The sequence below is a fragment of the Rhinoderma darwinii genome, chromosome 1, assembly GCF_050947455.1.
Source record: "Rhinoderma darwinii isolate aRhiDar2 chromosome 1, aRhiDar2.hap1, whole genome shotgun sequence".
NCBI classification, from domain to species: domain Eukaryota; kingdom Metazoa; phylum Chordata; class Amphibia; order Anura; family Rhinodermatidae; genus Rhinoderma; species Rhinoderma darwinii.
Window position 1 is genome coordinate 579193166 of NC_134687.1, and position 27987 is coordinate 579221152.

Below are 27987 nucleotides of genomic sequence, written 5' to 3' on the forward strand. Positions count from 1 at the left end.
CGGGACATGACACCGCGGCCCAGCCCACCCATGGGACCCAGCATCTCAGTGGGCCACCTGCCCCCTGCCAGCGATGCTTCTGACCATATGCGACCGTTCTCAAAAGCTATCATTGTGCACAACAAGATGGCAATGGAGGCTGGAATGGAGGTTTATCCTCTTCCTCGATGAGTCCTGCTTTTGTCTCAGATAAAATGATAGCCGGAGAGTGGTCTGGAGACCACGTGGGCAGCGCCATCAAGAGGCCTTTACAAGGGAATGCTTGAGAAAGATCCTGAGGGATTGAAACGTTGCATGGGTGAATAAAGGTTTTTCTACATTTTGGAAGTGCTGCCTCCTTGTCCATTTTTCTTTACAAGGGAATGTCACACTGGTCCTACTCCCGGGATTATGGTGTGGTGTTGCATAATGTACGGTAGCCGAAACCCTCTAGTCTTTATTTCAGTTACACTAACAGCTCGGCGTTACATTGATTTGGTCGTGGAACCAGTTGTACGGCCATTTTTCAAATTGTCATAGAAGGTGTTTTTCAACAGGACAATGCCAGGCCGAATGTTGCTCGTGCATGAGCAGCCTGCATGGCCTAAACGTGCTACCATGGCCTCCAGCATCTCCGGACTTGTTTTCCATCTAGCACATCTGGGACATCATTGGTCGGCAATTTCAAAGGAAGCTGCCAGCAGCCAATCTTGGTGATTTGCATGCCCAAATGCATTCAGCGTGGCATAACATTCCTCAGACAACCATTAATTACCTCATTGATAGCATGCCAAGGCGTGTAAGTGCGTGCATATCTGCGCTTAGCGCTAATACTCAGTACTGAAAACATCAAGATGTTTGGAATATTTTTGTTTCCATTTTTTTTATCATTTGCATATAATTAACATGTCTATCAATCCTGTCATTTCCACTATTCCAAAACGTTTACTTCTTTTTGTGGCAACTTCAATGTTGAGGAGTGTATAATGCATGAATTTAGTACCCTATAAAACATGGAAACTTTAGATGTTGATCATATTATTTGTGCTACTATATTTCCATCTCAACGTGAGAAATTTTAATATGTTATGTTACACACATATGCTAATTCTATAATGGAATGTGAGCACAGTTAATTAATATCACACCGTACAGCTTGTCTTCATTTGCAGAACACGGTTTACAGAAAAACACATTGCGTAATAAGAATTTTTGTCAATGTGAAAAAAAAAAATCAATGGCAAATATAAGACCATGACCATGGGTAACAACTGTTTCCCAATTTTCCCAGACACCAAAGTGGCAAATCTACCAATTTATGGGAGCCAGGGATGTATTGCTCCATTCTACGCAGATGTAACATTTAGAAGAGAAAGTAGAGTGACAACCCTTATGCGCTATATTGGTTGTCATCTAGGTTTCCCAGGAATCGATGGCTTAATAGAATTTAAAATCTGTATGATATCACACCATTTGGTCGCTTAAAATGTATTGTCTACCCCAAAAACACTAAAGGGGTTGTCTAAACTCAAAAAGCGCTTTTTAAAAGGAAGCTGTTGCAGCGATCACCAAATCGACGAAGATCAGGCTACTGTAAACTACAGCGATAAGCTGATATACCTGGGGGAAGATGCGAATGGCCACACAAATCTCCTGCAGTGGTCAATCCATTAAATGGACAACCATGTACTACTTGTCCAGTTTGAGTCCACCAGAGCAGTAGCCACTCTTTCTTAGCAGCAGTCTCCACTCTGCCTAAGGCTACATTCACACGAGCATGACGTAAAATAAGCGCGTAAATCTGGTCCATATGCGTTGCGTTATTTCATCTGTGCAATCAGTCATACACTTCTCATTGTTCCGGCCCAGTTTCTTTCACTGCACAATCACACTGTAACAATGAGCTGGAACAATGAGAAGTGTATGACGCTGATTGGACACTGATTGGTCAGCGTCATACACTCCTCTGTACAACACCAACTTGGTCTAAAGTAAAAACACACCAAGTTGTCTATTAAGAAAATAATTAGCATAAATCTAAAATTGTTTGGAACTTGGTCAAAAATGATTGTTTTTCAAAATAAAAACCACTGCTGTTATCTACATTACAGCGCCGATCAGATTATGTAGGAGATAGGGCACTTATAAACTGGTGACAGAGCCTCTTTAAGCTCCATTGAACACACTAGGATCATATGTTATGTGATGGAACATGCTGAATATTGAAAAATTTGGACTTCATGTAGAAATACCGATGTGAGAATAGCTTCATAGAATAACATTCACTCTGTATTCAGGGCCTTTTCCGTACAAACAAAAAATAGAGCCAAAATACACAGGTATGAATGAGGCCTAAGAGCGTACTTGTTCACTCAACTGGACTCTCTGGAAGTCTCTTGCATGGCTCCTATAATAAGCTGCTGCCAGCCACCACTAGGGGGAGCTTTCTTCATATGTACGGATGTATCGATCTTTGACTTGACTTTTAACGCATTAAATACACCGTGGCAAGAAACTTTAACTTGACCTTTTCAATGGTTTTCAATGGCTTAAAGTGATTATCCAGGTTTTGAAAATTTTGGCGTAAAGACCGCAAATAAGAAAAATATGCAAAAAAAAGCAGTACTTGCATGTAGCATGTGACAAATGCAGCCAATCAGGGGGCTCAGTGGTCATGTGTTGTATTTCTGGCATTATGCCAAAAATACGATTCGTCAGCACTAAGCCCTCTGATTGGTTGCATCGGTCACATGCTACGATCATGTAAACAATCACCCGGAGTGGCACTATTTGCAACCAATACCCCTAAATTTTCAAAACCTGGACAATCCCTTAAAGTGATAAGTTATCACACTGCTGCAAGTTATCAGAGTCAAGGTAAGGATTTATACATCTGTATTTATATTGCTCCCATTGACTTCAGTGGGGCTATATAAATATGTATGCAGTGAGCAGTGAGCTCCTCCTAGTGATAGCTGCTGCAGACACAATTTTATCATTTTATTCTGTGGCTGGCTAAACAGAAGCACTATGCTGGCACTGCTTATGGGGGCCTTAGTTTGCACTGTAATGTCCACGGCCGCTGACCATTGTTCTTACCTTCCCCCTGACGCCCACAACCATGGACGAGTGAGTGCCGGGCGGCATCTCCCTCCTGAGAGATGCTGGCACTCACTTCCGCATTGCTGCACTGGTTCCCGTAGGGTGCGCGCGTCCGGCCTTAAAGGGCCAGTGCATACACATGAGTAAAATCTGTAATTAGCCCATGATCACCCTGGACTATAAATAAGGCTCTGCCCTTTCACTCATTGCCTGAGCGTTGTTGTGTTTACCCATGTTAGTCTTAGCAGATCGTCCCTTAGTGTTATCCTGTTCCCGTTGTTCCCGTGCCCTGCTACCTATATCCTGTATCCCGTGCTATGTTTGTTCTTGTGCCTTAGAGTGTTGGAGTCGTGTTGTGCCACCGGTCACACCTGCTGATATACTCCACGTCTGGTGTCTGCAAGTTCATCTGTGCCAAGCCTCCATTACTGTCTGGACTATTTAAGGTACTATTGTACTAGGACTGTAGTTTGGCCAGCTGCTATTACGCTACGGCGGTGCGGCCTAGTGGGTCCACATACCCAGTGACAGGCACTATGTATTGCGAACACTCTGCTGGCACTGTTTATGATAGGGAACTCTTGTGGCACCATTGTTTGTGGCATTCCGCTAACACTGTTTTTTGGGATCACTCTGCTTGCGTCACTGTTTATGAGTTGGCACTCTGTTCATACTGTTGATGAAGTCACTATGATGATTCAATTAATGAAAGCCTATTGGTTGTCATGTGGCCTAGCCGGTAGTTGTGGATGGTGTCTAATTAATTCTGTACCTCGGGTCTTCATGTCAAGTTGGCCTAAAGGTGACGATACACTTTAGATAGCTGTCGGCCAAACATTCGGCTGACAGATTTTCCTCCCGACACCACCAAACGAGCGAAGCGTGCATGTGTTTTCAATGGTAGAGAGGAATAAGCCTCCCATGGCAGCAGCTTATCTCCCGTGAGAACAAAGAATCAGGCATGTTGAAATCCAACATTCCTGATACTACTTTCCCCATCTGGGGAGAGTCCGCAATCCCCCATACAAATTAGATAGTTGACCCATCCCACCAAAGTCGGCGCATTCGGCCAATTTTTACCTAATGTGTTAGGGCACCATAAGACTTGTGACATTGAACAGTGGTCACACTCTCATCAGTCATAGATCAGCTGAATATAAATGTTATGTCTCTTGCACAAGTCCTTTTCCCTGTATATCACTCCCATCAGTCCTGCAATTATTTATTTCTAAGAACACAAAAAAAAAGCTGAAATGAAAACCGGGTTGTACTTTGTACTCCATGTTATTGCTATTAATACGTTGTTGGTAATATCTCATTATCTTGTTCTTTCATTCTTGAGATAAATTCAATTATGTTTACAAAAGGTCAGATTATACCGGCAACACGCTAATCTTGTGCTGATATACAGCCAGCATTACACGTTACCTTGCTCAAATAATCTTTGAAGGGGCGGCTTTTGTTTTATTGTAGAGTTAGTAATCTATGGTCTGTTTTAATTTTTTTTTATGTGGCCATTTCTCTTTTTAAGGTTTTATGCAAACATCAATACTGTTAACACGGGCAGCACATGGATTGCCTATGGGTCAATATATTAAACTAGATGTCAATTTTTTATGCCCATATGGTTCCTCTGTAAGAAAAAAACACTGTGTATCATTGTGTGAAATTGAGGGCACATAGACGCATAGTATGGGCCCATGGCAGGTTGTGGGTGCTGTGGTCAGGATCCCTGTCATATGAATACAGCCATATGAATGAGGTGTCACATGCATAGTGACTCTTAACCAGTTCAGGACCGGGCTATTTTGAGCCTTCAGGACCAGACACCGTTTTGCCATTTTTAGCACGCGTTAGGTAAATGGCTATAACTTTTTTATTTGTTGGGCTAGCGACGTGATTTTTGCGATTTTTTTTTTTTCGTAGACAATGCAGGTTTCTTTTTTTTATCATTTTTATACACGTCCTTTTTGCTATTTTAGAATTTTTAGGCTTAAAGTTTGAAAATAATAGTAACAAAAATAAGCTTTTTTACTTTTCAGCTATTTTTTTTTTTAATAACATAGTTTTACCCTAAAATAGACCTTTTATTTGTGATCGTCATTGTCTACTGTAAATTTTAATATATTACATGTCTATATTAGGGTAATTGGCTCAGGGCTAGTGTTATGACATTGATTGGCGGGGGAAAGTTCTTTTTCGGTGGGTATTTTATGTGTATTTATTATAAAAAAAATTTGCGCTTTACTTTTATTTTTTTATTACTATGGTCTGTCCCTCAAAGGTCAGAAAAGACCTTTTGGGGGGGGGGGGGGCTTTATATATATTTTTTAATTCTTTTACACCATCTTTTTCCACTGTAACATAGTGACTAGAGAATGGTGTCCTAATTCTAATTATAATACACTTGTTCTGTACAATTTCTTCTGTAGTGAATAGTCAATAAGTAAAGGGAGGAAAATAGCGCAAAATAGATAAAATCTTAATTTAGCCCCTTGTGGGAATGTTTAGGCTGCTTGTCAGTGACGGGTCCTCTATAAACATCAATCATATTAAGAAATGAATAAGCCACAACTAGAGGGAAAGTACTGGTTCTCCTTGCGGAGATCTAGCTGCTACTCTTAAAGGCAATGATTCCTGGGGACGGTATGCAAATTAGCTCTCCTCGAGAAGGAAGAAAAGTCACTTTAGTGCCACCTATAGGTAGCTACCCTGTAAGTTACAGCTAATAACTACAGATTTATGTATAAAGTTACATCTTTAGGCCATTTATAAACATCTGCTCTAAATACCAGCCATACCTCAGCACAAGAGAAATTGTGTATAAATCTAAATATTAAACTCCAGAATGAATTGCATGACAGGCAGCTGTCTTGTTCTCCTTTTTGTATCCAGAATCTGGGAATGATGGCAGCTGTTGTGAGGGATGTCATTCAATTTCTGTCTACACCCAATTACTGCACAAAGAAGGCGGAAAGGTACTTTTTAATGAATTCCTGTTTGACAAAAGCAACTACTAATAGATACTGGCTTCATAGATTCTCTTATGTATGGTATATCTGTAGCAGTAATAGTCTTGGAATCAAGAATCAATGCACTATTTTGAAATCTATTGTATTACATCTGTCTCATAGGTTTAAAGTGTTGTCATTGTTAATTCCAAGTTTAGGGCTATATCCAAAATTTAATTTATCATCACTGCAAAGAAAGTTGGATAACACAATGTGCAACAAATTTGTGATAAAATTTGCAACTTTTCTCATCACTCACTAAATTTAGAAAATAACAAGTAGAGTGTGCGTGGTCTCCAAGAATACGTTGTGTTAGTCGAATTTATTAAGTACAAAGTCTGAAAATGACGCAAATTTAGACACAAATCTACACCTGCTCATAGCAGACATAGATTTATTTATTTTTGTTCTCAGGCAGTGCAAAATGTGTCAAATTTGTTAAGAGTGTGCCTTTTAATACATTTGGTGCAAAACACTCCACTAACATACGCCAATCTTAGTAAATGGCCCAACGTTTACAGCACCTTAGCATATATTAGGCAGAACTAGTATATCTCATTTCCTTGTAGTTTGTTCCATTGCCAAAGGACAATATTATCAAGTTATAAACCTTTGTTTTGAGTTCAGATAATGATTCCTTTAGATAAACTTTTATGACATTTCAATCAAACTTAAAAATTGTCACCTAGGTTGGAATTTAGGAGCGGAGAACCCCACCAGTGTCAAGAAATTAGTAGGTATTGGGGCTAAAGTGTGGAATGGTTGCACATGAAATCAATAGAAGTTACAATACTGTTGTGCCCTTAATGATATGTATCATACACATCATAAAGGAACATCATCAGGATTAACCTTAAGTTTTTATGATGCCCACTGACTGCTGTAATTGACATGTTTAGCTATCAACTGTTTTGCTTATTTTGCTTGCATCATTGATGCTGCGCACTATCTCCAACTATCCATCTATCAGATAGATAGATAGATAGATAGATAGATAGATAGATAGATAGATAGATAGATAGATAGATAGATAGATAGATAGATAGATAGATAGATAGATAGATAGATAGATAGATAGATAGATATGAGATAGATAGATAGATAGATAGATAGATAGATACTATCTACATTTGGGTGAAGTCAGGTGAGTAAGTAGTCAGTAAGTAGGTGGAAAAGCGGAGACACTGCTTTCAGTCAGCAGCACCTTGAGGCCATTCATGACTAGTCATTAGTAGATTATGGGTGATCACTCTCGCTATTCTACCTTCTTGATTAAGAAATCAAAGACTGTAAACTTTTGAAACGAAAACATTTTTTTTTTGTAATAAATCAATGTTTTAAGTGACTTGCAACATCTTTTAAATTGACCTTTATTAAAATATTACAGTTTAAGTTTTTTCAGTCGAGCCGTTAGTTCAGATGATCTAACGGGATTGATTTTGATTGAACATTACAATTTTTATGTATACAGGGTACATAGAAGGTGTATCTTAAAATGTACACTTTTTTTTTTTTTTAAATAAAAGTCAATTTAAAGTTCTTGCAAAGCACTTAAAACATTATTACAAAAAAAAAAAAAATGTACATTTCCTTCAAAGGTGTACATAGCCTTTAAATGCTGACTCTATTAGTGAAGTACCCAGAAGAAAACACATTTGCTTATACATGTATGAACTTAAAGGGTTTTTTCCATCCATAGTATATGCCATAAATGTCCGATAGATGCGGGTCGTACCCTCTATTTCTAGAACGAAGCCCACTGACTCCCGTCCTTCTTTGCTTGGCTCCCTGACAAGGTGGTCGGAAGTTACAGAAACAACTGAGCTCGCTGAGCTACGCTGCTCCCGTAACTCCCATAGAAATGAATGGGAGATACAAAAACATCAGATCATTGCGAACTACGCTATTTCCTGGAACTCAGGAGCTACGGGAACAGCGTAGCTCGTCGTGCTATGCTGTATCCGGAACTCTCATTCACTTTTATGGGAGTTACGGAAACATCGTCGCTAATCGAGCTCGACTGTTTCTGTAACTCCTGACCACCTCATTAGACAGTGGCCCGGGGAGCAGCAGTAGATGAGCAAGATATTAAGCGAGTCAGGGGGCCTTGTTCTAGAGATAGTACTGGGTCCCAGAGGTGGAACCCGTAGCTATCAGACATTTTTTGCATATCCTGTGGATATGACATAAATGTCCAAGATGGAAAACCCCTTTAAAGAGTAAATAATTGTATTTCCCATGAAATAGCAATTCCAGAACATCTTTTCTTAGAACTCTGCATTGTGCTGCTCCCCCTGTTATTTTTCCTGGAGATGTATGAATAAACTGATAACTTGGTATTACCATTCACCTTGTCTATAGGATGTGTTTCTACACACTCTAAAGCTGTCCAATTATAGCTAACACTGCAGGGACACATCTTATTGACAAGGGGAATAGTAATGTCCAATTGTCAATATATTCAAACATTTCCAGGAGGAATAACGGAAGAAAGACAGAATGCAGAGTTCTAAGAAAAAATGCTCCAGAATAGTCCTTCATGGGGAATACAAATACGGGATTTACTAAAACAGAGATGTCAGGAGAGCTATAGTTCCTCATTAAACCTTCTGATATTGACAGTGAGGGTTTTAAATGAAATGTAATTTCTCACCATACTTCTGATGGCCAAAGATTGTCTTTCTTTATATAAGCAGGCATTTTATATCCATAAGGGACTGTAAGTATTCTCTTCCATGGTAATTATGATTTACATCTATTATCCACTGAAAAATTCTAAGTTGGATTTTTACCAAAACACGCATAGAAAATGTATGTATAGTCACATTCTCTCTTAAAGAATGGATGAAATAATATATTCTCAGGCCTGAATGTCACATCTGGACCATATGAGTTTTTGCCAGCTCACTGCACTTGTCGATATACTAAGAAATGTATTTTATAATACTCCATGTAACTCATAGACAGATATTGCCACTTACAGGGACCATAGAATGATACCAACTAAGGTCTTCTTGACCTAACAATTAAGGAATGCAAAAATGTACTAATGAGTTTTAGGTAGATACGTCTAGGATTATAGAAATCAAGTTCAATACACAACAATTGTAGGTACGTTTACGTTTAACCCTTTTTTAAGTCTTTATTTTAGTGTAAATGTGCAAAACACAGTTTACTGTACCTCTAATAAAACGAAAAAATATAGGTAGCAAAATGTTACATAAACACAGACCTATGTGTTACCAAAAATAATGTTTGCCCTGTTTTTTTTTCATAACTCAGCAAATAAAAAAGTTACGGTAGTCAACCATCTGCAGTCAGGTAGCTCATAATTCCATTCATCTCCAGGAGATCATGATATTTATAATAACCTACATATTTTAGCCCTTATCTCTGTTTGCAAGAGAAGCTTGGGGGCAATGAAGAAAAAAATGACCTCAAGAAGACAAATGTTTTGAAAGGCTGGTACAGCTAAACCTTTTCGCTGCCTGGACAATTTTCATACTTTTGACATACACAAATAAAAGCCTGAATTTAAAAAAAAAATATAATATTTACCTTATACTTATATATTCTATGAAAGTAGACACGTTACACATTGTAAAATGCCACCCAGAACTTTACACTCATGGGCACCTTAATGCTATTTTTCAGTAAAGCGTAACGTTGTGTAAAAAATGCATAAAAATTTATATTTGTGACTAAAAGTGTGATGACACATGCATGGCCTAAGATGCACAACACCTCCCAAAAATAAAATTTAAAGATGTGCAAAGTTCATATATGTCACTTATTTCTGTGTCTTCATGTATACAGTATGACTTCACATAATTAACAGAACTGAAAAGACCGAAAATCTCTGAGTTCCAGATGCTTGACGACAAATGGCCTGATTAGGGGCAGGAAGTGATTAGGCGTGTAACTGCTCATCTTCTTAAATTTGACATATCCTTTCCAATTGGCAATGGGGTAATATCATGAAGAAAAGTTCCTGTATCTCCCCCTGGGGTCACTGAAAGGCCGTACAGAGAGAGAGAGATGAGAGTAAAGGCCCTATTACACTGGCTCGTTGATCGGCACTCGTTTGCTTCTGTCACAAGGAGCTATGTATGGAGGCGAGCGGTCGTTACTCCGATAGCTCGTATTCATACTTTATTATCATGTTGGTAGCACATCTCCCTGTTTACACAGGGAGATGTGCTGCCAACAACAATAATATTTCAGTTTTTTAAAACAATACGATCTTCAGATGAGAGGGCGTTTGCTTGTTTATCTGCTCACCGCTGCCCTGTTTACACAGGGCAGTTGTCGGCAACGAGCGTTCTATGAACACTTCCCTACCCGATAATTGCCCAGTGTAAAAGGGCCTTAAGCCAGAATCCCCAGCCAGAGCGTTGCCAGGAGGAGTCCTTGACGTCACTGTCCATATATGGACAGTGATGTCAGGGATTCCCTCTAAGAGCGGAATCCCCAGCCAGAGCGTCGACAAAGCTCTGGCAGGGGATTGCGAACCAGGAGTAGCCCCTGACGTTACTGTCCATATATGAACCGTGACGTCAGGGGTTCCCTCTATGAGCAGAATCCCCGGCCTATGCTCTGGCTGGGGATTCCGCTCCTTGAGAGAGTACCAATGGTGCTATATACAGGGGGGAGGGTAGCGCTATCTACAGGGGAGTGGCACGATCTACAAGGGGGTGTGGTACTATCTATATAGGCACTGTGGCACTACCTACATGGGAACTGGCACTTTATATGTGGGCACTGGCACTAGGGGCAGCTAAGGGGGCATTATACTGTATGGGGCAGCTAAGGAGGCTTTATACTATGTGGGGCATCTGTGTGGGCATTATACTGTTTGGGGGCATTATACAGTATGGGGCAGCTATCGGGCATTATGCCGTATGGGGGAATTTGTTTGGTCATTATACTGCATTGGGGCATCTGTGGGCATTATACTGCATGGGAGCATCTGTGTGGGCATTATACTGTATGGGGGCATCTCTTTGGGCATTATACTGTATGGGGGCATCTGTGTTGGCTGTTTACTGTATGGGTGTGTCTATGGGGCATTATACTGTATGGTGGCATCTAGAGGGCACTATACTGTGTGGGGGCAGCTAGAGGACATTATACTTTGTGGAAGGCTATGTGTGCGCCTCATCGGTTGTCCCTCTTTGTGACTCTTAAAAGCTGGGAGGTGTGATCTATCTATCTATCTATCTATCTATCACATATATATATATATATATATATATATATATATATATATATATATATATATATATATATATATATATATATATATATATATAAAGTAGAGGAAAACACAGCACTCAATGCGAACTGAACATCAGGCCATGTGCACGTTACCAGTGGAAGGACGAATCAATTCCTTGGATTAGAATACCAAAAAGACAAAAGAGCAAGTAACAGCACCAGGACTTCAGCGTTGGGGAGATGTTGGTTTATTCACCACCAGGTGGAAGAATGAGCAACGTTTCGGTTCACACCTGAACCTTTCTCAAGCTAATGCTGGGAGGTGTGATCTATCTATCTATCTATCTATCTATCTATCTATCTATCTATCTATCTATCTATCTATCACATATATATATATATATATATATATATATATATATATATATATATATATATATATATATATATATATGAGCTGCAGCAGCATGGGGAACATTATACAGCAATAATGAGCAATCCAGCTGAGAATTCAGTACTGGGGTGAGAAAACACTTAGGCCTCATTCACACGGCAGGGTTTCCCGTCCGGGTGCCGGCCGTTCATAAATCGGCCGGCACCCGGCTGCATTAGGAATGATAGACCCCTAATGGGGCTATTCACACGACCGATTTTTTGACGGACGGAAAATCCGGCCGTCAAAAAATAGGACATGCTCTATCTTTGCCCGGGCACCCGGCCGCCCGGCTCCCATAGAAGTCTATGGGGCCGGGTATTACACGGCCATCACCGGAATGTGTTCCGAGTGATGGCCGGGTTTTCCGGCGCTTGCGCTCTATCTCCTCCTCCTCACAGCGCAGAGTGCATGTGAGGAGGAGGAGTTGATGCCATTCTGACGAATGGCATCGCTGCACACTGTGTTGCAGGGCCGGGGTGTACAGCAGGTGGAGGGAGCGCTGCGCTGGCTCCCTTCCCCTGCTTGTTAAAAGCGCCCTGGCCCGGCGACACCTTTGATGGCGCCGCTAGCAGCTGCAGCAGCTGCTGCTGCTACTACTACTGTAGCGACGCCACTATAGCAGAGCGGGGAGGTATCTCCCCGCTCTGCTATGTGCTAGCCGCACTTTAGCTCCTTGAAGGAGCGGAATCCCCGTGTGTTCGGGGATTCCGCTCCTGGACAGAGCGCTTGATGTCTCTGTCCATATCTGGGCAGTGACATCAGGGGAAACTCCTGAAGCGGAATCCCCGAACACATGGGGATTCCCCTTCAGGAGCTGCCGCTGATGTCACTGTCCGGATCTGCCCGGCCCGGCACGGATGCATAACTTTATGCAAACCGGCCGGGCAGAATGGCCGATTTTACCGGCCGGCACTCGGGCTCGGACCCGACCCGGTCGTGTGAATCCCGCCTTACCAGGAAGCTGCAGCTTATCTGTGTGTGTCTTTATCACTCTGCTCCTGCTCCCTCTTCCCTTTCCATAGATTTGGATGGGCAATGTGTCCGAGTCTCCTCTCTCTGCTATTTCCTCCTGCTTTCCCCTCCCCTCTCCGTAGACTTGTATAAGCAGCGTGTTTGTATCTTCCTCCTCCCACTCTGCTCCCCTCTCCATAGACTTGTATTAGCAGGCATTGAATAGACACATCCTAACTTCCTGCAGTCCATCTCCTCTGCTCTGTAACTCGAGACAATTTTGCTTGACAACAGGGGGTGGATAGCAGATTAAAGGAAAAGAGACAAGTGGCAGTAACTTCACACTGAATTTGCATGGATAAAACAACTAAATTTTAACAGTAAGTAAATGACAAAGTTGATGTATATCAGGCATACTATTAGATTAGCATAAGTTGTTTAAAAAGTTAGTGTCCATTGAAGTAAAAACTTTTTATCCTGCTCCCCAACTTTAAACAAGTGCTGTGCCCTGAATATTATACCCAGAGCTTTGGTATCTAAAGCCTGGTATCATTTGAAAGCTAAGATCTTTAGTCGTTATATTCTAGTTAAAGGGTTTTTAAGCACAAGAACTGATTCCCCAGAAAAATAAAAATTAAGTGTATAATATATGAAATATCTACACCGTATGCTGTAGTCTTAAGGTTTTACTTTTTAATTCACCAGTTTATCAGCGTGTAGAACATTTGAAGCAGTCATGTGAACAATTCCAGCTCTAAACTCTGATTGAAGCAGATCTTTCTTCCTCTATCACAGCAGGAAGTCAAAGCACATTCTAAACCATTATTCAGCTGCAGATGTGCAATACCAAGATTAAAGTGAAACTCTGATGTTACTATACTTCTGACATATGAAATTGCTAAAATAAAGGGGTCCTCAGTGCTGTTCTATGTTCCACACACCATTTGCTTTTAGCTTGAGTACTCCAGACATACTAGTTGGACAGCCATAGACTGGATTTATTGATCTTTTGCAATTTCAGTTGACTAAAATGTATGCCGGAACCCAGTGTTGAATCACTACCTGTAACCAACACTAGCCAAAACTAGGGTGTTGATTTGTGAACAGATATATATGGCTCCCCATATGTATTTGTGGGGAACAGGGATCTGTATAAAAAAAAAAAAGTTCTGTAGCCTTATCAAGTTTATTAGGAATATGATCCAAATCAGTTATGCTGCTGGTTCACTTTAACGCAGATTCGAGATGGCTTCATCATTTGCCTGTTTTAGAACTACCTTTAGTATTTGAGGGATTCATCATGAACATTTTAATGAGTGTTTCTCACGCAAAATACTCACACTTGCATTGGAGACTCCGTCGCAGATTCCGTCATACTTGACAGGAAAAATATGAAGTGTTATTTCTCCCGTCAAAGCGACGGATACCATGGTGCAACACAATGTACCCAATTGTAAATCAATAGTGTACGTCAGATGCCAATGGTATCCGTGGTACGATGTATCTAGCACTGCGTCCTGGTTTCCGTTATAAATAGAAACCAGGACGCAGATGTGAACAGAGCCTTAGGCCCGCTTTGAGGTTCTGCATGACACCGTCATACTCCTAACCACCTGCAACAGAAGGTCCTGGACCCCCATTCCTTTACATGACTTGAGTACAGCATCTGTACATGGTCTGTCCACCTATTAAAATTGGGACACGACCAACTTGGAATAAAACCCCTAAAGCAGGAGTATGGGCGTCATCTATAATATGTATGTCCTTGGCTATATCAAGTTAAAGAAAATCCACGCCTTGGTTTCATCTTTTCTAGACATAGACTCCCCAGGGTTTTCAACTCAGATGAAGCTTATAGTGAATTGCTGCCAGCATTTTATCAGTACTTTGTACTTAACATTGTATCATAAATAACCTAAAAAATGTATACAAAAAAAAGAAAAGAGAAAAAAAAAGAACACACTGTACTGCAGTCCACCTAAGGCCATCAATTACTTTCATGTATAAAAACATTTACGAAGAGATTTATGGCAGAAAGCTCAAGGTGAGCTTGTATTATCACAACTTGTCAGTGTCGATTCATTAGAAGTTTTTACTTAAAACATTCATTGGGCAAAGCTTTTGGGATTAGCGGAGTCTTATTTACCACAATTGTATGTAACATCATGAAATTGAATACATACAAGACTGAACCTATAGGAATCAGCATGCTTTACAGATGTACCCCTGTTCTGGGCAATAGCTGTAGGTGGTGCAGTTACAGTCGGACCCTTACTCCTGTGGTCCCACAGACTATGTTAGAAAACAACAGGCAGTGTAGAGGCACAATTGCGTATCTAGTTAATTGCACATTTATGTAGTCATGCTATACTAATCTACGTCACTATACAACTGGAAACTTTTTTCTTTTTCATGTATATCATATACATCACCGTGTATTGCTGAATAAAAAGGGTTGATAATAATTGCGCACATAAAGCCGCTGTAGCATAGGAAAGGTACTGCATGCTATAAGGTTGTTAAAATTTAATCATAGCGTAAACGGTGTAGCTGTACGAGACCCGCTGTGCCCCCCTTCCCTTTTTTCCCTTGCTTCACCACATTATAATAATGTTCGCAGGCTGGATTCTGGAGAACATTTGAGGCAGGCATTCTGCGGGCGTCTGAGGCACTGTATGGGAGCACCTGTGGCAGGCAATATGGGTGGCATTTTAGACTAATGCACTCTAAGGGGCATGTGTGGCAGGGACTCTGAGGGGCGGCCTTGTGGCCGGCACTCTAGGGGCCTCATGACATCATTGCACTGGGCCCACCAATGTGGTAAAACTACCCTGATCACGTTTATTTTATTGGATGAGAAATCTTTTACTTAGGTTTGATTTTATACAGATCTTCTATCATAGGATGCCACTTTCCTTGTAATTTTAATAAAATATTTATTTTCTTTTGACTGCAGATTCTGAATCTATTTGTTAAAAATCTTCCCTCCATGTCCCCTGGAACCAAGTGTCGAGTCCAGACAACTGGAGGTAAGATTCATGACTAATAAACTGTATGTAGAGTTGATCTGTAAGTTGTAGAGATGGAATTAAAGTTTTTCTTTTAATGAAAATGTTCTTTATGAGCTCATACTATAGGTCCTGCACAATCTCTGTTATATGTATATATCCAGAGTGTTTATGGATGAGATTTCATTGAAATATTATTGTGGTGCGGCGTCGCTGTGACAGCTGACAAGCGGCTGTTTCGCTACACCTAACCACGAGCTGGGAGAATACAGGCCCATGCTGGTCTGCCTGATACGGCATACCTGTTTATTATTTCAGCATAACAATTTAGTTATGTTAATACAGCGTCAATGAGCACTCCCTCCTTTTCCCATTGAAGTGAACACAGCCGTTTACACAGAATGGTGTCTCCAATCGATGGGCTTTGAAATATAGTTGTATAAAATAAGAATACTGGAATAAAAACACAGTTGTCATAAATTTGAAATATAGTTGAAGAATACTGAAAATAAAAAATAATAAAAAATTGAAAATAGAAAAAATTACAGTGCAATTTAAGGGGACATTGCACTAAATTTTCCTCTCCCTATACTCTATCGGTATCAATAAAATATTTGAAGGCGACACAAGTTTGATTGTTCTTGCCTCTTTTCCTCTTTCCCTATACCCAAAAATTCTATGACTTACATTGGTGGTGTACACCAGGGCAAGAATTTTCATTTTTTTAAAAACGTAAAAATAAAAACAAAAAATAAAAAAGGAGGTCTACTTCTTCTTAATTTTCCTACATTGAACTCTACTGTACATAAGTCATATCTCATCCTGGAAGTGCTGGTTCCAAACAAACAGACGTGCTTAAGTAACCATGATACCCGACATTTCCTCTCATAGACCATATCATTGCAGGACCTATATTCTATATTATAAAGAATAAGCAAACGTAGCTTGTATATATTTCTCTAGGCCCTCACAGCGTTTGTCAGGTTTTCTTTTTATTATTTATTTGATTCTTTACTGCAGTATGCGTAGCATTGTGCACCTCATGGGTGGTCTGTTTTTTGTAATGGTTTTTAAGACTCTGATTTTGATTAAAATGGATCCTCATACATTGTAAATAAAAACATTAACAGAGTAGGAACCGGTTTATCATCCTGTGCTTGTTGTCTATTAACAACATCTAGCATTGGAGGTCTGAGACACATCACAGCTATTATTGATCACATCTAACATAGATATGACCGATAATAGCTAGATCCTGTATATTAGAGACGCGAAGAACAAGCGTTCACTGAAGCCGTCAGCCCTGCTGACCTGACGGATTCGGCTTTGAGCACAAGATACAGCTTCTATGTATACAGGATACATAGAAGCTGTGTCTCAAAAAGTAAAAAAAACAATTAAATAAAAAAACAATTCAAAAGTTGTCTTCAAAAGTTTACATAGCCTTTAAAGTATTCCCCTGTGAAAGATGTATGGCATATCCACAGTATCTGCCATTATTGATAGGTGGGGGTCCTGAACACTCTTTCACTAAGCAAAACAGCCACAGACGGAAAGAAGAGGTGGCCACAGCATATAATAGGTTGGGGCCCTCTGATGTGGATCTTGTGGAAATTTTTTAAATGTCTGAGATTCGAATACTACTTTAAGTTTTGGGTTATAAAAGGTAATATTAATGTATGTGTCCATAAGAGATATTCTACGTACATCTGTTTTTTGTAGGAAAGCAATTTGCATGTAACATGTTTCTAGGTATATTGTATTAAAATGTATGTTTACCTTACAATATTACTTTTTTAAGTTATATACAGAGGATTATAGTCATTTACTATTGCATACTTATGTTCTTAGTTTATGATGAATTATGTGTTTTGCTGCCTACATGGTATATATATAAATCTCTAGACTGACGTGTGATTTGGACTTGTCCTCTGTTACTGATCCTTATTCCAAATGACATTTTTGCTGAGGTAAACATACTGTGCGGATATATGACAAGCACCATGTATGCATTATCCTCAGAGTTATATAAGTAATGCTTAAGATCCGCATTTCTGCAGGTAGCGGTAGGGTTAATAGGAAAGATTGTCAACAGATGTACAGTAGCAGTTAACATTATTTTAATCTATAAGTCCCCAAGGTCTAATAAAATGTATGCATTAAATGTTACAGGCCGGAAAGCTTCTGTTTTATCGCAAATACTTCACAATCCTGAATCATTAATACACACACATAAATGGAGATGCAGCATTTAGGTCTCATGGCTCTGGCTGTGTAACTTAGTAACTTAGGTGTAGTAGAATATTATCCTTACTGTATAACGTCTAGCTGTTATAGTCAGAATATATACCCTTGATTCCCAACCTTTTTTTTTAGCATTAAGGAACCCCTAAAAAATAAAATGTTATTTCAGACACCAGACGAGTCCCATAAAGGAATTCAGACCCAAGATCAGAGCGCAGAATTTAATTCATACCCCAGACCAGACCCCTAAATGAAATAACACCCTAGACTAGCTCCTAAAAATAATTCAGACCCCAGACCAGACCACTACATTTAATTCAGACCACAAACCAGCCCCTAAGATTAATTCAGACCCCAGACCCCTAAATCAATTCAGACCGTAGAACAGCCCCTAAAATTAATTAAGATCCCAGACCAGACACCAAAATTAATTAAGACCCCAGTCGTGAGCCCTAAAATGAGACAATAAATATATATATATATATGTTAAAACTGTTTATATATGTACTTACCCCTCCCGTGTCTTCATCACTTCCCAGTGCCACCACACACAACATCCTGACACTTGCCAATGTCAGGACTTTGTGTGGAGGTCATCGGCAGTTCCGCCACTGATGTCGTGAGACCCGCCATCATAGATGCATTGTTGAAGACACTGCCCTCCTTCAATGCATCTATGACAGCAGGTCTGCAGGGTCCAGACAACTGATCCCAATCGTCACAAAATCCCTGTTCTGGACCCACAGAACCCGGGTTATGAAAGACTGATATACACCAAGTATTAAAAGCTAGTAACTTACTAAATGGTTCTATTAAACGGGGTCAATCGTTTACAATGGACATAAGATGAATGCTGGAAATGATAAGGATTTTATACTAAAGGTCAACGGACATTTTTCATTAAATTCTAATTATAAAATACCTGTATAATTGACTCATTTTGACTTCATAGCACAGAGATTATACAGGTATCTGTATTAAAGTTGTATACATTCGGGTCAATAATTGGTTGTGATGTTCGTGAGTTGCAGGTGTTTTTGGGAAAAGATGTGCTATATTTTCTACTGTTTTACACCTCGACTTCCTTGACCGGCTCCTCCTTCACGCTATTTCCCCCTCTCCGTCCCCCTACATAGACCCAGATTTTGCTTCCCTCTCCAGAGGAGCTTTATTTCATTGCATAATGCAATGGCAAGATAAATAAAGAGGGTCTGCAGCAGCTGCGGTTCTGCAACCTGTGCAAAAAGTCATTTTATATGGTAAAATGGGGTGTAATATAAATATATATATATATATATATATATATATATATATATATATATATATATATATATATATATATATATATATATATATATATATCTGATCATTATATATAATAATAACATCAGATATAGCCTGTGTGTGACAGTGGTGGATCTGAGGGAGGTACTGGCAGGGGACTTACATTTCCCTTCTTTTTTTTTTTTGTAATTTATAATATCCAGTTTGTGTGTATAGCAAAAAGGGTCTTAAACTTATGATGAGAATATATGAAATAATGTATTAAAGTTGGCATTGACATTGATAACAATGGGTTCTCTTGTTAATAACGGATATTATATTAGTGACAGTTTCATAGCTCACATACGACATAATCACATCAGTACAATCTCATGTACAGTGAGTGATGATAATCTCTGTACAACGCTGCAGACTATGATGGTGCTATATAAGCAACTGATAATAAATAAATAAAAATAAATCAAGTATTTATTTCTAAGCATAAGTGTATAAGTATTTATACACTCCTCAACATTGAAATTGCAACACCAAGAAGGAAAAGTTTTGAAATTGTGCAAATCACAGGATCAATAGACATGTTAAAGGGGTTGTCCACTACCGGACAACTGGATAGGTCATTAGTATATCATCGGTGTGGGTTTGACACCCGAGCCCCGCACCGATCAGCTGCTCCGGGAGCCTGTGGGCACCGGATGTTATGGCACATTATGCAATGTACGGAGCCGGAAGCAGATAGCTCCATACATTGCATAGCGGCCGTGCTGCCGAACTGCAGCTCTGTTCCTATTCACTTGAATAAGAGCAGAGCTGCAGTGAATAGGAGCAGAGCTGCAGTACTGCAGCTCGGTCGCTATTCCATGACCGGAGCTATCTGCTTCTGGCATGGACGTCCGGTGCCCGGAGGCAGCAGGAGCGGCTTAACGGTGTGGGTTTCTGGTGTCGAACCCCGATACACATCATGTACTGATGAACTACCGGTGGATAGGTCATCAGTTGCCCGATAGTGGGCAACTGCTTTAATGATATGCAAATGATAAAAAAATGGAAACAAAATATTCCAAACATCTTAATTTATTCAGTATCGAGTCTGAGGGCCACGTGAAGAAATACACGCACTTGGCATGCTATCAATGAGGTTATTAATGGTTGTCTGAGGAATGTTATGCCACGCTGAATGCACTTGGGCACGCAAATCATCAAGATTGGCTGCTGGCAGCTCCCTTTGCAATTTCCGACCAATGAATTCCCAGATGTGCTCAATGGGAGATTCATCCAAAGACGCTGCAGACCATGGTAGCATGTTTGGGCCACATAGGCTGCACACAGTAGCATGAGCAACATGGCATTGTCCTGTTGAAAACGGCTAAAGGGGTCGGCTACCGTACATTATGCCAACCCATACCATAATTCTGGGAGTACAACCGGTGTGACGTTCCCTTGTGATGGCCTCTTCATGGCTTTGCCCACGTGGTGTCCAGACCCATCTTTAGCTATCATTGCGTCTGAGACAAAAGTGGGACTCATCGCTTAAGAGGATAGACCTCCATTCCAGCTTCTATTGCCATCTTGCTGTCCACCATGATATACGTTGCGAGTGGTGGCGTGTGGTCAATGGATCACCTGTAGCTGGACGTCTGTCTCGTCAACCAATGTTGTGCAAACGTGTTCTGATGGTTTGTGTTGACTCTGGTTGCCGCCCAAATGGCTTGGGATGTGACGTCCAATTTCACTTGCAGTACAGAATAGATCACTACGCACCATTCTTCCAATCAGACTATCCGTCCCTGCAGAGGTTCGCTTTCACACATCTCTTGCTGTCATTCCTGTCCATTGTTGTTCTCCAAACCTCCAGGACATGCAATGATGAACAGTCATGACATCTTGGCCTAGGCGCGAAGCGATCTGCCAGAGTGATAAACCAAGGTCTCTCAGTTCAAGGATTCTGTCCCTCTCAGTTTCCGACAAGTGGTGATAATTGGCACGTCGACAAACAGGAGGCATCGCACAATCATCCCACACCACTTGATATGATTTTTGGGGTTTCATGTGGCTAAAAAACGTTTTCAATCTGGCTTTTATGCCGCCCCCACATGCCACGGATTGGAGATAGGTGCCTGATAATTTATGATTTGCAGATCTTAGCGACACCTGCTACTTCCTTGATTTGCATAACCTTACGGCTTGCCGTTCTTGGTGTTGCAATTTCAATGTTGTGGAGTGTATTTTCAATTTTCCTGGAAAGTAAATGTTTTGGAAGAGCTCTTTATCACCACTTGTGGTTATTTGTGGAGCAGCATACCTCTCGTCTTTTGTAGAATTTCTCTTTTCTAGTGGATTCACATAATTGGCCATACATTTGTGAAATTATCTTTTTCATATACAGGGTAGGCCACAAAACAGAACCATGTTTCCCTTATGTGGTTTGTACAGGATAATTCTTATCAGGCCCCATTCATCAAAGTGTTCTTACAGTAAAACTGTCTTTAGACGGATTGTAGGTCCAATATTCTTTGATGAAAATGCGAACACAGCCATGTACATGGATATCTTTGAGTATTCTATGCACAGTTAACTGATCACAAGCAGTATTTTTTTTTTTTAACAAGATGGGGGCACAAGCGTCCCTATACCGAGTTCTTGCGGCATTCACAGAAGAACGTATGGTGAGCAAAGGGTTGTGGTCTCCGCAGTCTCCAGTCCTAATGGTGTGTGACTTTTATCTGTGGCGTTACCTGAATGCTAGGGTTTATGAAACTAATCCCCGGACAGTGCCCGAACTGATCAGCAAATTGAAATTCATGTCCGGAATATTGAACGTTTTGTGCTGCAGAAGGTGTTCCTGAATATAAGACGGGCAGAACTTTGCATAGACATCGGCAGTAAACGACTTCCAACATCTACCGTGACTGGTAAGCGCGTCATTCGTCCATTCTTCTGTACAAACCACACATGGGAAACAGGGTTCTGTTTTTCGTGGCCCATCCTGTATATAAGGTTAAAAAATGTGTTGCATGTATTTCTTCCAGAAAGATTTAGTAATAATAAATAATAATAATAATAAATATTTTATTGCTGGCTCACCACCCGATCGGTGTGCCAGTCTTTACCCAAGTTCAGTATGTACAAGATACTCCAACAGAGCACACACCCTCTTGAAAAATATGGAGCGGACTTAAAGCTACGCAATTCGACTCTAAAGCCCTACCCGAGTTTTGAGATTTTGCACTGAACACCATACTTTCAATGTATTCTTGCCAGAAAACTGGAGTAAATACATTGATACATTTTCCTCAGTGAGTTTTTCCTTTGTCTATTATATTTTTATTTTGATTAGTCAAAGATACAAAGCCATTTACTAACAAGAAACATCTGGAAAGGGGGAAATACTTGTTGCAGCACTGTAAGGCCTAGTTCACACGGAGGAATTTGCAGGCAGTAAAAATCGGCCACAAAATTCATGAAGGAATTTTGAGGCAGATTTTGACCTGCCTGCACATTTTGCCGCGGTTTCTTCAGTACCTTGTATGCGCCGCAGCATGTTGTGAGAGCCTGAGAGGAGAAGAGGAGCAGTAAAGGGGAAATACATATTTATTTATTTATTTGTGTCCGATGGGAAAGAGGTAAGTAGTTTTATCCGGGGGGGGGGGGGGGGGGGCAAGGTATGGGGCCTGGCATGGGCCTCTACTTTGCTATACCCCACAGAGTGAAACCTGCGCCACCATATAGCCAGCATAGATTTCTTCTTTAATTTACATCACTTTGTGGCATAAAGTATAGTAAATATGTCGGCGAGAAGTGGTCTTGCCCCTTTTGTTCAGCCACACCCCTATTGAAAAGTGGTGGGGGTGGCGTAAAATGGCAATTGTCGCAATTTATCCTGCAAATGGCGAATTTTGGGCCTTTTGTGACTTTTCTACTCTAGAAAATGGGCATAGAAAGTCGAATAAATTACCCCTTCGTCTTAGCAGGGAATTTGGTACTCAGAACGTAATAAAATATATTAAGATATATTTAGAAATAAAAGAGCACAGTATGTTGGACCTTCAAATGACATTGTGTGAAAAGGAGATTCCCTTAAAAGCAAACTAACCCAAATGATTGTATGTAGTGGTTCAGAGCGCACAAGATCCGGTAGGTGCATGAATAGTAGTAATAATATATTAGTAGCTGTTAACCGCTTTGTTATGGCGCTGTTATGGAGCGCCATAACAAAGCGGTAAACCGCTACTAATATACGCAGCGCCAATGACTGGATGAACCAGACACCAGGAGGTACAAGTGCCTGATGAAGGTCTAATATACGACCGAAACGTCGCACTAAACCTCTGACAACAATTTTTGATCAAATAAAACCGAAAGATTTGCTAAAATCATCACCTTATGTGCCGAATATTTCTAACCCAAGTGATTGTCGTGGTTCACTCCCATCCATGTCTGTCCCGTTACATTGTTTTGTAGATGATATTGCCTCGAGCATTGGATATTCAGTCCAATAGACTGAGTTTCTGCAGCCTGGTTTCCTCCTGGAAATGTGACATTACATATTGTGGGGATATTGGAAACTACATTCAATATTTTGAGAAGAAGAAACGTCTACTGTGTCGCTGATGTGATAACAGAAATTGTCAGAATAAAACTTTGTTATAAATTGTACATCAGGTTACCTCAGCAGGCGTCTAGTCTGAGAATTATTAATAATGGGAAAGCAGTGAAGAATCTTATCTTTTGGTTATCCGAGATAAGCACAGCTTTAAAAAAAAAATCATCTGTTTTATTTACCATTTTTTTTACCTGTATTTTTTAGAGTTGTGGGAGAAAATGTGTCTGTCACATCAGTCCCTGTCCCCAGAGAGGCTTACAATCTAATTCACCTTTCTCATTCAGACACTCAGGGTCAATTTTATATATAACGATACAAAAATTTTTTTATTAGGGCATGCTATAATAATGGGACAATGGTGAATTCGAAGAAAAAATTACAATAAAAATTCCCTAATCTGGCAATCCAATGATTTCAGTAGTTTGACACAGAACTGGAAAATAATCTGGAGTCTCGCAGGTTCAGAATCAAAAGACCTAGCAGAGATAACAAGTCACATATTTCATTTAGGCTTACTTCTTTACGATTATACACTACCGTTCAAAAGTTTAGGGTCACTTAGAAATTTCCTTATTTTTGAAAGAAAAGCACAGTTTTTTTCAATGAAGATAACATTAAATTAATCAGAAATACACTCTATACATTGTTAATGTGCTAAATGACTATTCTAGCTGCAAACGTCTGGTTTTTAATGCAATATCTACATAGGTGTATAGAGGCCCATTTCCAGCAACCATCACTCCAGTGTTCTAATGGTACATTGTGTTTGCTAACTGTGTTAGAAGGCTAATGGATGATTAGAAAACACTTGAAAACCCTTGTGCAATTATGTTAGCACCGCTGTAAACAGTTTTGCTGTTTAGAGGAGCTATAAAACTGACCTTCCTTTGAGCTAGTTGAGAATCTGGAGCATTACATTTGTGGGTTCGATTAAACTCTCAAAATGGCTAGAAAAAGAGAGCTTTCATGTGAAACTCGACAGTCTATTTTTGTTCTTAGAAATGAAGGCTATTCCATGCGAGAAATTGCCAAGAAACTGAAGATTTCCTACAACGGTGTGTACTACTCCCTTCAGAGGACAGCACAAACAGGCTCTAACCAGAGTAGAAAGAGAAGTGGGAGGCCCCGCTGCACAACTGAGCAACAAGACAAGTACATTAGAGTCTCTAGTTTGAGAAATAGACGCCTCACAGGTCCTCAACTGGCAGCTTCATTAAATAGTACCCGCAAAACGCCAGTGTCAACGTCTACAGTGAAAAGGCGACTCCAGGATGCTGGCCTTCAGGGCAGAGTGGCAAAGAAAAAGCCATATCTGAGACTGGCTAATAAAAGGAAAAGATTAATATGGGCAAAAGCACACAGACATTGGACAGAGGAAGATTGGAAAAAAGTGTTATGGAGAGACAAATCGAAGTTTGAGGTGTTTGGTTCACACAGAAGAACATTTGTGAGACGCAGAACAACTGAAAAGATGCTGGAAGAGTGCCTGACGCCATCTGTCAAGCATGGTGGAGGTAATGTGATGGTCTGGGGTTGCTTTGGTGCTGGTAAAGTGGGGGATTTGTACAAGGTAAAAGGGATTTTGAACAAGGAAGGCTATCACTCCATTTTGCAACGCCATGCCATACCCTGTGGACAGCGCTTGATTGGAGCCAATTTCATCCTACAACAGGACAATGACCAAAAGCACACCTCCAAATTATGCAAGAACTATTTAGGGAAGAAGCAGGCAGCTGGTATTCTATCTGTAATGGAGTGGCCAGCGCAGTAACCAGATCTCAACTCCATAGAGCTGTTGTGGGAGCAGCTTGACCGTATGGTACGCAAGAAGTGCCCATCAAGCCAATCCAACTTGTGGGAGGGCTTTCTGGAAGCATGGGGTGAAATTTCTCCCGATTACCTCAGCAAATTAACAGTGAGAATGCCAAAGGTCTGCAATGCTGTAATTGCTGCAAAGGGAGCATTGTTTGACGAAAGCAAAGTTTGAAGGAGAAAATTATTATTTGAAATAAAAATCATTATTTCTAACCTTGTCAATGTCTTGACTATATTTTCTAGTCATTTTGCAACTCATTTGATAAATATAAGTGTGAGTTTTCATGGAAAACACAAAATTGTCTGGGTGACCCCAAACTTTTGAACGGTAGTGTAAGTAAGTTTAATATGTTTTTCTATGGCTATGGTAAGGCAGAACATTTGATAATCTGGCATCTATTATATCCTATTGGTAGCAGATTATTTTTAGAAAACCCATTTTCACATAATTTATTAGGGAATTCTGAGTTAATAGAGGAGGGTCCTCTGTTCAGGATTCTTATTTCTTGACGAGAGTGAATAGCGGTTACAAAGAGTGTCTTTCTCTCTGGAGACAGCCCATTGATTGGAAAAAATCACACAATGGCGCCACATAGGGCATCATCTCACGATAAATAGGAGAGTCAAAAAAGTGGGAGGTGTACTAGCCACGGGTCTTTCTGGGTGAAGAGCGTGTCCTAAACAGAGAATAAGCAGTATCGAATCTTGAGATGCACTAGAATATACTGAGTGCAAGTCGGCGAAAAATGACCCTTAACAAAGGCGCTGTTCCCTTTGCGGTATTAAGGGTAATCCTCTGGAGTCATGCAAATTTTAACCTTTTATTAATATCGTAACATGCAAAAGGTTTCAAAGTCGGACCGGCCTCTTCATCAGGCACGACATGGGCTGTGTAAACGAGACATCTCGTTGATCGGCGCTTGTTTGCTAATTTCACAAGGAGTAATGCATGGGGACGAGTGAACGCTACTTCAATCGCTCGTCCCCATACATTTCTGTCATGTCGGCAGCACCTGTCCCTGTTTACAAAGGGAGGTATCCTGCCGAAAACAATAATATTTCTTGCAGCATAAACTATACAATCAGCCGATGAACAAGCGTTTTCTCATTCATCGGCTCATTGTGGCCCTGTTTACACAGGACAATGATTGGGAATGAGCATTCTGCGACCCTCATTTGCTCAATAATTGGCCCGTGTAAAAGGGCCTTTAGAGCTGGCAGTTGGGTTAATTCAAGGTTCCTACTGGCTCTTATGCGTGACCACTGCCTTTCTATTTTCATGCATTCTCTCCCATGTAATTGCAGAAAACCAATACCTATCTTTAAATTATTGGATCTTCCAAACTTTCCTGGGGGTTGGAGAGCCTGATATTTGTATAAAAGCGCCAGGATTCCCTATCGCGCTGTCACCTTTGCACCAATGTCATGATCTTATTATTTGCTGACATATTGCATTTTTTTTTCTTTGCTAATAAATGAATCTATCTTATAATGAACTTTACATGATCAGCAGTATTTTTGCCCAAACTAAACACAAAATTACAGCAAACATTTGCAAATGATAGTGGCAAAAATTGGTATGGTTGAACAAACAATCAAGAAGGCAAACATTAAACTAAAAAAAGATAAAAGATTTGAGAGAAATTAATCATAAATTGAGCTGTAACTTTTGTACAGACTCAAATGACCTAGATATTGTTTACTTGTTGTCTGCGTGGCACAGCTTATAACCGTTTTGCCCACATTTGAACGTGCAACAGCCATAAAATATTCACGATTTAGTTCATTTATATACCTTTGTTGTCACTGAGGAAGTTATGAAAGACGTGCTGTTATGTAAGTCTAAAAAGATCGTCCAGGGTGGCAATTGCATTCAGCACTGTCTGGGTGACCAGCAATTGAGTATTTGTGGCTACATGTACTAAAATGGCCACAGCAATATCGGTCTGCTGTACAGTATGCTACCTCTCCATTACAAGCTTGTTTAGGCCCCTCCCACTAATGCATGCAGGAAACCTGGCAGCATCATTGGAATATAAACAAGCAAGACAAGGGTAAAAAGGTGCAAGAACAAAAAGATTGTTTGTAGGTTGTAGCAGCTATGTGCTATCTGTGCTCTGAGGCCTGGGGGAATCAATGTGTTGCTGATGGAAATAGGCCTACATTTATCAAAATCTTAGTGTCTTTTGTTTACATTGGTTATCATATCCTTTATTGAATGGCATATTTCTTTTTTCTTGTTTGTTTTTTAAAGTGTATGTTCAACTTTGAACATTGTTTTAGCGATTATATATAGATATGTTCAGAAAAAGTTTACTTTGTAAATATATTAGATTACTA

General features: G+C 40.2%; 1 protein-coding gene across 1 annotated transcript in view; it reads left to right on the forward strand.

The window, feature by feature from the left end:
* Positions 1-27987, forward strand: part of GHR (growth hormone receptor) — a 378351-nt gene that overhangs the window by 98358 nt on the left and 252006 nt on the right. The window contains exon 2 of the mRNA XM_075839462.1: positions 15653-15725. The gene's annotated coding sequence lies outside the window, so the exon portion shown is untranslated. The remainder of the gene's footprint in view (positions 1-15652; positions 15726-27987) is intronic.